A 12,026-nucleotide genomic window follows, 5' to 3' on the forward strand; every position below is an offset into this window, starting at 1 on the left:
ATTTTGAGATGTTTTGATATGCTAAATCAGGCCTAAAAGGTCAAAATAGGACATAACTAGGGTTTATGATTAAATGATTTATTGAAGGAATAAAATGAAAAGGGGCACACAAAGGGTAAAGGGCCCAACTTTATAATATGTGAAGTGATGAATTATGACTTTAGATTTAATTAAATTAATTAATTAAATGCTTAAAGGGAAATTATAATACAAAATGCAATCACACTAAAGTGGGTGCTAAACTAGGTGTGAAATTGTATCACCCTAGCAAGGGTGTAAAATTTACGATACTACATTTAGCCCCCACTTTAGTAGTAATATAACATTGTGTGCATATGCAAGCTAAAGTAAAGAAAAGTAAACATTATTTGAAAAAGGATATATCCATAAGTTGTCAAACGAAGCCCCCAATGGTATTTGCAATACATAGTTAGTGTGAGATTTTGCCAAGATCAAGAGGCAATGGAAAGCACAAATAAGAGAGACAAAATATATGATAGGAATAAACTATATTCTATCAAGAGAAAATACTGCTCAACTAGATCATCAATCGTTCAATCACATACAATGATATAGGCAAGGCTATATGGATATGTGAGCACACAAACATGACATGTGGCTCAATAAGAAACCAGGATAGGTAGGAAATAGGTGTGGGTAGGTAGGTGAAATAATATAATATTCCACATGAGGTGGATCACCCACAAAATGTGGAGTGTAACAACAAGATCACACCATAAAAGGTGGAAATTATCCTACACACACTATCCCAATGTGGCACAAACACCCAAGTGTCTAATACCCAAACTACTATGAAATGCATTTCCTAAGTAGACTTAAGTAAAGTGTAATAATATCCAAGATGAATAATTATTTACACCAAAACCCCCCCTTAAGTGCAGCTTAGGGGAATGCATTGGATTCTACAATGCAACTAAGCAATGCAAGATGGGTCCCAGCTACTAGGCCATGTTAGGTACCCATGTACAAATGCAAATGCATAAAAACCAATGCAAGGAAATCTCTCACAAAGTAGGGAAAGAGACAAAAACCCAATGGGAAAAAACCCTCCCCCAAAAGAGAGATGAAAACTAGATACAAAGAACTCTCATAGAAGTATGTGAAGGACAAAACCCCATGTGAGGAAAAAGTCCCCCCCATATGAGAGAAGAAGAAGAGAGACTAGGAATCCCCCCCTCAATCTGGAATCTGCACCAATGATAGAAGCTTGAAGATGAATGAAGAAACTGCTCCATGAATGTCTAACAACATTCCTCCCCTTAGGAAGAAACAAAACCAAAGGTGTATCCATGAAGTCTCCCCAACCATGAAGAGAAGATGAAGCAAAAATACTCAAGATGAAAGGAATCTCTAAAAACTGCTCAAGTGTCCCGATGTCGATGCTGAAAGGTACCCCCTCCAAAGGTGGTAAACTGTGCCACATTGCTGAAAAAGGCACTCCAAGATCTAGTGGAGATGAATGTAGAACAACATCCAAAGACTCATATGTCTCCTCAAAAGATAAAGAGACCTCCTCCGAGTGTTGTACAAAAGTATCCACAATCATATCAACCTCTAAGGATTGACCATGTAGAGAATGCATAAGAGGCTCAGAGTTATCCCTCGCAACAATCAAAGAAGGATCATATTCATCAAAGAGAAGATGGATATCATGAATGTTGTCTCCCAAATCTGCAATGTAGGAGTCGACAAACAAACCAACAATGTCTATCAAGTAGGCATCCCAATCAACTGAAGTTGGAAGACATAAAATATTCTGCTGTACTGAATCATAAGAAGGCAAAATTGTTGCACTGGCTACATCATTAGGTGCAATAGGTGGTGTGATATCAATAGAAGGAGATGAAATGCAAGGTTCAAGAATAGGGTCACATGTGAGAATCCCCAAGTTCAAATGCCCAAAGTTCTCCTCAAAATCTGAATCATCAACATAGGAAGAACCAACCTTATCAATTGGACCAAAATCTAAAAAAAGTACAAATAAGATGCATGATCAACCACCCCAATCACAATGATAGCTCCACTCTCCAAGTCTCTAATGATAACTAATTCAGGTGTGAACTCCATAGTTTTCCTAGTTGCCCCATGTGTGATTTGATAGATGGAAAGAAGAGTATTTGTCAAGTGGGGTACACACAACACATCATTGAAGGAGTTATCCCCAATGGCAATAGATCCTTTCCCAATCACATCCATGTATGCATGATTTCCCATCAAAATCTACAGCATGTGGCAAGGCTTAAATGTAGAAAACATAGATTGCGAAGATGCCATATGATGAGAAGCCCCTAAATCTAGAAGCCATCTTCCTGAATCGTGACTTGTAGTAGCACAAAGAGCTTGTCCCTTTCCTTTATCTATCCCAAAAGAGTGATCCTTTCCTTTATCCTTGGAAGAAGAAGTGATGTAGACATTCTAGAAGGTAGGTTGATTCTGTTCTTCTCAAGAAGATTCTTCAACTCATCAATATCCTTCTTATAACAATGATGTTCATCATATCCTGACTTCTTGCAATATCCACAAAAAAGATTATCCTTATATGATTTCCTCTTAGGTGAGTATGGTGAATCACCTTGTTGTGGAGAGGAAGATTGTGCTCCATCTTGTTGTGGTTTAGACTTAGGTTGCTTTTGATTCTTACTTTGATTCCCTTTGTTAGCCACCAAAGCTTGTGACTTTGAAGATTTGAGAATCCCCATCATGGTCAAATTAGATTGCTCAAGTATCAACATCTCTGTGAATGAATCAAATGAGGGAGAAGTGTATGAGGAACCTTGAGCTAACCTATGGGTGTGAAAGCTAGATACAAATGTTGCATACTTTGAAGGAAGCTTGTCCAACAAGTTATAAACCAATTAAGCATCCTTTTTGTCAATTCCACAATCCTTTAGCTTTGCTCTTAGCTCAGTTGCTTTTGTGACATAATCTTGGATTGTATCAAAATCCTTGGGATCCAAAGTTGTGAGTTCACTATCAAGCTTGTAGCCCTTAATCTCATCAACTTGACCATACAATTTCTTAAAAATATCCCAAGCCTCTTTAATTGTTGTACACTTATCAATGTGAAAAATGAGGTCATCTGATACATACTTTCTAAGAGTTCCAAGTGCCATAGCATTCTTAGTAAGCCATTCAATTTGAGCATTAAGATCAACCTTAGGATCAGGTGGTGTTGTAATAGTTTCATTTACATAATGAATGAGTCTTTTTTTCATTAATTTACTCCATGCCTTAATTTTCCATGATGCATAATTATGAGGAGTTAAAAGTGGAAATTTATGAGAACCCATAGCACCAAAATGAAAAAACACAAGATAGAGAGAGGCATAATCACACAAGACACCCCCCCCAAAATACTCAATCTAGAAATCCCCCCAAAATGGTGATTTTGGCACTTTATACTTAGTGCATTTACAATGGGCCACTTGTAAAACAAGGCAAAGTGGACTTCTGATTTCAATTTACAACTTCTCAAAATGAGATCTAAGAGACTTCAACAAATACTACTAGTGATCTAAAGTGAGATCCAAGCAAAATGCAAGTACCAAATATGCCAAAAATGGCCAAATACTGAAATTACAATTTCTACTTAAAATCACTGCAAATAGATAGCAGATTATGAAAGTAGATGAAAAACTATGCACTTTAAAAAAAACGGCAGCTGAAAAGGAGTGCATATGAGCCTAAATGAAGCTTCCAAAGTTGTAAAAATAGGGATTTCATGATTTCCAAAAAACCTGTATCCAAAAATCAGAAAACTCTTGCACTACTATATAGATCACAAAATTCTACCCCAAAACTAAAAAAATTTCTTTAAAAAAGGAGTCTGAATGAGTGAGATATCACTATTTGAAAATTGCCTACAAAATTATAATTTCTAGAAAATTTCCGCCACATCGTCAAACTTCAAATGCCTCTAGATTTGGCCTCTGAAGTCCAATTTGGATGAAACAAAAGGCAAAAATAACTTTCTTGAACCTCCTAAATCCAATGGTGACCTTAGATTTGACCCATCAAGCTTCAATAATAACCTGCAATAGAAAGCTCCAAAATGCAAACCCCAAATAACATCAAATTTCTCTCAATTGGCAAACCAATGACACTCTAATGGCTTTGATACCATGTGAGATTTTGCCAAGATCAAGAGGCAATGGAAAGCACAAATAAGAGAGACAAAATATATGATAGAAATAAATGGTATTCTATCAAGAGAAAATACTGATCAACTAGATCATCAATCATTCAATTACATACAATGAATATGAGCCTGCTTATATGGGCAAGGCTATATGGATATGTGGGCACACAAACATGACATGTGGCTCAATAAGAAATAAGGGTAGGTAGGAAATAGGTGTGGATAGGTAGGAGAAATAATATAATATTCCACATGAGGTGGATCACCCACGAAATGTGGAGTGTAACAACAAGATCACACCATAAAAGGTGGAAATTCTCCTACACACACTATCCCAATGTAGCACAAACACCCAAGTGTCTCATACCCAAACTACTATGAAATGCATTTCCTAAGTAAACTTAAGTAAAGTGTAATAATATCCAAGATGAATAATTATTTACACCAACAGTTAGGAACAACGCCCTACAAAACCACATGTTAGATCACAAAATCACCTAATGCTTACTAAGGAAGGTGATGAAATTTGTGGGTAGTTATATGCCCCCCTATTTCATCTTTCTTATTAGTGAGGTGAAACATGGTATCATGTTTACCACAATGAATTGCGATGAAGAAAATTAACAACAAGGGTTGATTGTTCATCCAAGCACTTTATGTAACTAATGCGGAGCGAGAGGGGAAACTCATCAGTCCAATGCCACCAATGGTGCGAGAATCGAAGCTCCCTAGCTCAAGATATGAGAGATTGAAGGAAAAGTGCAGAATTTAAGGTTTTAATGTAAAAACATAAAGTGAAAAAGTCCATAACTCATAAATATGAAAGTGACACTTTCATTTGTCACTTTTTGACATTTCAACATTATTCACTTCAAAGGAGCCCACTTAATAGTTAGAATGCCTCGATGCTGACCTAAATGACCTATGCAGATGGAGATCCTTTGCCTATCCATACTAGCAGAGCAACCACTTGACGAGGTGAGTTGACCTTCCATTGACTCTCTTTTGACTTTTTAATGTTTTCACTGATCTCAAGATTGTGATGCCATCGCCAAGACTAGGTCTGTGCCCCCTGTTCAGGCACCTTGGAGTTCTAGGATGCTTTGGTCCCAAGAGGGTACCCTAGTCTCAATAGGGCACCCTAGTCCACTCAGGCACCATGTTCCCTGTCTGGGGTGACCAATGACGCCACATGATTAGGTGATTGAATGTCAGAATAGATAGAATTAATGCTTTGATTAGATAATGATGATGATAATCGATTAGTGATACTAGAATGTTTCACTTTTGCAAACACTGTCGTACATCCATAAGCATACTGGCTGGCTCACCTTCCAAAGTCTCTAGGAGAAGATCCCAAGGCTAACACCAGGGGACAGGGAGTTGATATATATAGTGGGCTTGTGGTATGCAATGACTATGTTGGCCATCCAATTCCATTTTCAATACTGATGACATTGATGGAGAGATGGGATGCAGACACCTTGACATTCCTGTTACCTATGGGGGAGATGATGGTCACCCTCGAGGATGTATACCGTATCTTACGCCTTCCCATCAGGGGGGAGACCGTGAGATATCAATCTAACCGTACTTAGGAGGACTATAGGAGAGAGAAGATGTATACTCTGGAGAGAGTGATGCTTGGTGAGATGAGGGGTTGTATCATGATTAATTGACTCCTACACCCGATCGACGAGGTTTCATTAGTGAGGCAACTCATGATCATGACCATCGCATTAGCCGTGTGCCCTAATGGGTGCAACACACACATGCATGGAGGCCTCGTCGACACTATTTTGAGTGATGGAGAGACACAGGAGGGTATACACTTGGGGTCAGAGCATGCTTGCACATCTCTATCACTACTTTGGGGAGTATGTATTTGGATAGGGATGCAACTTGATGACATGCATGCTACTACAAGTGTGGATGTTTGAGCACATTACATGTACTAGGCTTGTTGGAGTCCCTATAAACTTAGTCCTAGAGTAGACAAGGGTATTTGCTTATCCACTTACCCATGAGTGTCAATTCGACGATCTCCTGCATTGGAGATTGAGCTTATATAGATTGACAGTGGGTAGAGTCATATGGAGACCCTACTTTAGGATGTACATGTGGGAAGGGATACACAAGCAGTTGTTCTGCATATACAGGAACCATCTACTAGAGGGATGATACAACCATATAGTCCTCCCCTTGTACTTCCACCAAGTCTAGTGGTAGTTTGGGTTTAAGAAGTGTGATCCTATTGATGTGCCTATGTACATCCAACACTCACACATGATTCTAAGGCTCGAAGCCATTCCTAGGCCCACTAGTGATGAGATCAACATCACGGATTTAAACGGGTGAGATCAGGACATTGTGATAGACTACAGAGATGATGTGGGTGCGTACTGATAGTACATCACATGGTGGGGGAGGACATACCCTGGAGCCATCTTCCCAGTAGACTTCCTTAGAGGGAACCCTGAACCATGGAGATAGATGAGTGATGGAGATGGACCCGATACATCTAAGGAGGGCTCAGATGATTAGGCTGATGATGTAGGATAGTAGGAGGTAGGTGGAGACAAAGATGATCCTAACACAAGAGAGGGAGATTAGGTGGAGATGAAGATGATCCTAACATAGGAGAGGGAGATTAGGATGGAGATGATGAGGAGGATGGAGAGGGGGAGGAGGACGAGGATGAGGAGGATGAGGAGGATGAGGAGGAGGATGAGGAGGACAAGGAGGAAAATGAGGAGGAAAAGGAGATTGAGGAGGAGGATGAGGAGGAGGATGAGGAGGATGGGGAGATTGAGAAGGAGGATGAACTAGATATAGTTCCTCATCACTCCAGGGATGAAACAATAGCATTAGATCCACTGAGCCTCCCATCGCTGGAAGAGAAGGACCCTATAAGGGGTCCTGACTATATTCCCCATCGGCCCATGCCCACTATGTAAAGATAGTATGAGTGAGGAGAGCCTAGCAAGTCCAAGTCTGAGACGGTTTCTTTCAATGATCCCTATTGGTGAGAGGGAGATCGAGGTAATGTGTTTCAATGTTGTTTAATTTATGTATCTTACTTGTTTAGATTTGATGATATAAAATGTTACTGATGAAATTTTTTCTCTTTCTTTGCATCTACTATCTAGGAATCACACTCTCATTTAAAGTGCAGTGATAGACCTCCTCATGAGTGCACACATTCCCAGTTCCTTGTAGATAGTGCATAGATCACATAGTAGTGTAGGACGCCATGAGGATATATTCACCCCTCTTCGGATGGAGATGGAGGTATTGTGAGAGAGATTACAACAGACTAGAGAAAGATCTAGCAACATCACATATAGAGGCAGCCACATACTATGATATTATGATGGAGAGGGATCACAAGAGCTCCTTCCAGTCCATATCGTGATACACACCCATGGGCCCCCCTCCATGACTAGATCAGGAGGGGGAATCTAGCCACCATCCTCCAACTAGTAGTCCTAGGGATAGGAGATGACCTTTTTGTATTATGAGACATTTTTGTTGATGTATATGTTATAACACTCATGGATGTGTATTTATTTATGCTCATGTTATATTTCAAACATGTTATTTTAATGCTTAAACAATGTATGCATTGCTTAGACTAAAAGTAACAATCTTGGTGGTGAACATGTATGTCTAATTAAATTTCCATGTGATTGATTTCTCAATGCTTCATGATTAAATTGATACATGTGTGATTTAATTAAATAACTAAGTATTTAATTAAATGCTACTTTGATGGTGTAAAAGAAGAATGTGCTAGGCTTAAGAACTATATGACTAATGTGATTTAATGAACTCTAACACAACATGATATAAGTATACTTAACACATAAGAAATTGTATAACATGCTAGCAGATATAAAATGTAAATCTATTACAATTTACATAAATGAATCCAAGACAAACAATAAAGTTAAAAATCATGCTTGTCAAGAATGAAGTAATGTAGACTAAACAATATAACATCATTTAATCCTGCATACTTTAATGAAGATATGCTAACATATTATCCAATTTTGAAGAAAGAAAAGATACAAAGAGAGAAGAAGACTAGAAAGAGAGAGAGAGAGAGAGAGAGAGAGAGAGAGAGAGAGAGAGAGAGAGAGAGAGAGAGAGAGAGAGAGAGAGAGAGAGAGAGAGAGAGAGAGAGAGAGAGAGAGAGAGAGAAGAGCTAGGCATAGTATCTACGAAGGTGCATAGAATTTATAGGTTCCTTGAGAGGCGTAACTTCCACATCTACTATCTTGTAAGCACCTTATCCATAGAATTTGACAACCATGTATGGTCCAAGCCAATTAGGACTGAATTTTCCTTTCTCCTTGGGCAAAGCATTCACGTTACATTGGTTCTCATAAAGCACTAGATCACCTACTGAGAAGGAATGTTGAATAACTTTATCATTGTAGCTCCTTTGTAAAGTTTTATGATATGTTTGAATATGCTCAAGAGTGTTTATACACTATTCATCAAGCATCTCGAGTTGTTGAAGTCTTTGTTCTCTATAAGAATCATCACCCACTATACCCCTAAGAGAAACTCTCAAAGAAGGAATTTCTAACTCCAAAGGAATAATGGCATCAACACCATAAATAATATTATAATGAGTAAAACCCATAGCAATACGTACACTCATTCGATTGGCCCAAAGAGTGTAGGTTAAGTGATTATTCCAATCCTTACCATGCTTGTTTACAGTCTTTTGAAGAATCTGATCAATTATCCTATTTGAAGACTCAGCTTGACCATTTGATTGAGGATAGTAAGGTGTAGAAAGTTTATTTTGAATATGATATTTCTTGAGAAAATTCTTCACATCCTTATTTTTAAATGGCATTCCATTATCCAAAACTAAGGCGGAAGGTATTCCAAATTAGGAATAATGTTTTCCAGAATGAATTGACAAATTACTTCAGCGGTAGTGGATTGAAGAGGAACCAATTCCACCCACTTGTAAAGTAATCAGTTGAAGTTATGATGAAGTTATGTCCTTGAGATGAAGGAGGATATATTTTACCAATGAGATCCAAACCCCATGTAGAAAAAGGGCCAAGACGCTACTTGAGATCAAGGTTGTTGGGCAGGGGTGTGGATCAAATTGCTATGCTTCTGACACTGATGACAATTCTTAACAAACATGAAGGAATCCTTTTCCATGGTCTGTCAATAATATCCCATTTGGAGCAATCTTTGAACCAAGGATCTACCCCCAAAATTCCCCCCACAAGCACCTGAATGTGCTTCCACAAGGGCAATAGGGAGTTCGGCTTTGTTGAGACAATGGAGGAGAAGACCATTATAATCCCTCCTATAAAGAACATTAGAAAGAATAATGTATCTTGCAGCCAATTTGTGAATCCTAGCCCTATAATTTTTATTCATAGAGCCAGGAAAGGTACCATCACTCAAATATCTCAAGTTATGCGAGTACCATTTGTCAGAATTAATAATGCAACAATATGCCACATCACTAGGATTATCAACAATAGCCAGGGTAGTGAGGTTGTGAATAGTGAATTTAAGATCTACCAAGGGGTCCTCTAAAGACACTACAGAGGCTACACATGCCATCGCATCAGCATGCCAATTATCTTTTTGAGGGACAGGCTCCATGGTATAAGAATCAAATTTTTGTAACAAGGATATAGCTAGATCTCTATATTGGGATAACTTATCTTGCTTATCTTTATAACCTCCTGTCACTTGTCTTATGATTAGTTGAGAATCTCCATAAATATGTAGATGTTTCACATTCAATGCTAAGGTTTCTTTAATTCCAGCTACAAGGGCCTCATATTCAACAATGTTGTTGGTACATAGGAAATTGAGACGATATGATAAAGGGATAGGCTTCTTTTAAGGAGAAATTAAGACCACCCTTGGCCCCAATCCTATATGACACCTAGAGCCATCAAAGTACAATTCCTAAGTCTCATCAACCTTAGTGAAGAAAATGTATTCATCAGGAAAGGACTTTGGATTAGGTAGCGATGGGAAAGGGAAATGGGATAGACTAGCCTAGTATATGCTCCTTGATCCTCTCCTTGGATCACTAGGTGTTTCAACCACACCCTAAGGTCTCTAGGAATTCCCTTTCTTATGAAATCCCCTGACCTTGCCCAATCCACCCACCAACAATCTGTGATACTCCTTCTAAAGTCACACCTACTCTCAAGCATCAAAAACCTTCACATAGGCTAATAAGGGTTTAGCTCCTCCTTCACCTTATTAGGTCCTAGAAAGGATAGGACAGGTCTATGACATGGTTTCCCATCCAGTCATGTGCCCCCAAGAGGTTTTAACCTTCCATTTCCTTACTGATCTCACTATTTTGTTTTTTTCCTACAAAATAGGGCTACAACGAATGTGCCCAATTAGGCCTCCATTCCAGACTTTTGGGGTTCCTCTTGGAAATGATGCACACACTTGTGAATCTTCCCAAAAGGACTTCTATTCATTTGGCAAGGGCTCAAATATTTTTCTAGTTTTGGGCCTCCAAGTGTCCCAAGTGTCCGTACACTACCCTAGGTGAATTTTGGGGTTTTTCAGAATTTTTTACAAGGGTTTTAAGGCCTCCTTGGGTCACAGTGATGGTTTACTATCTTTTCCACCTTATCTAGATTGGTGGAAGCTCCTCCTTCTCACCAATGGTGCTTCACACATCCCTCTACACCTCCTCCAAAAGGTGACTCCCTCCTTGTCCTGCGTTGCTCTCATGGACCTCTGCAACTTCAACCCTTCCTAGTCGGGCACAGTCTAGTCTCTCCTAGGAATGGGTCCTTGAAAGACTTCCCTACATCTTCAAGGGCCTTTCTTGCTTTGTAATATTGTGCAAGGTTTTCACTCCTATTCCCCATGGTTTCATGGTGTCTCCATAATGGGGATAGGAATTATTAATCCATTACACAAAATAGTCCAAAACTAGACAGTGACAGAGTACTTCACAAAATAATTACTAACACACAAAAACCTACACAAGAACCTACCCTAAGTGTTAAAAATGAAATTATATACACAATGTAAGACTGTCAACACCATTTAGTTCATAGAACAATGCATTATCAACCTGTTGATGCTTCATTTGTGCTGACTAGCAACAAAAACATAGTCATAGTCAAGGTCTTTTCTCTTGGCCATACAATCTGACATCCAACAACACATTTTAGGGTTCGCAATAGCTTATAGTGTCTCTACCTCGATTGGTGTGCCATGGTTAGTGTTCCTAATGCCAAACTAAGCTTATGACCTATTTGGTGTAAAAGTTGCATGACAACTTTGAAAAGTTGTCATGCAACTTTTTACAACTTTTGAGCAACTTCTACAATGTTTCTTTTCTTGGCTTTTGAGCCTACCTTGGTCTATCCTATGAACACAACCATGTAAAAATGACCCCAAACACATACCCTCTACTCCACAAGAAAACTTAACCTAGACTTAAGAACCTAGGACCTAAACTAGGACCTAAACAAGACCAATGATCTCTTAGCTCTTATTACATTTACATGGCTTCTTAAAGAAGCAAAATTCCAAAAAAGTCACATGGAGGAAGACCTTGGAAGGGTGCTCCTACACCATACTCCCCCTCTACATAGAATTAAGGAACTAGGGCAGAGATGAGAGCCGACTCAATACCAAGTTTCTTGAACCTGCCCTCTTCAACCCAAGTGGCTTCAGACTCAGGTTGACCTTCCCATTTCATTGAGTGTTCCATGTGGACCTGGTGTCTAGTAGACTTCTTCACCCTTGACTCCAAGATCTCCTCTTCTATGGGTTGTTTCACTTGAGGTAAGGCATTCACATCCAAGTCCTATAGTACCTTGGCTTGATTCTCAGT

Source organism: Cryptomeria japonica, chromosome 4 (assembly GCF_030272615.1).
Source record: "Cryptomeria japonica chromosome 4, Sugi_1.0, whole genome shotgun sequence".
NCBI lineage: Eukaryota > Viridiplantae > Streptophyta > Pinopsida > Cupressales > Cupressaceae > Cryptomeria > Cryptomeria japonica.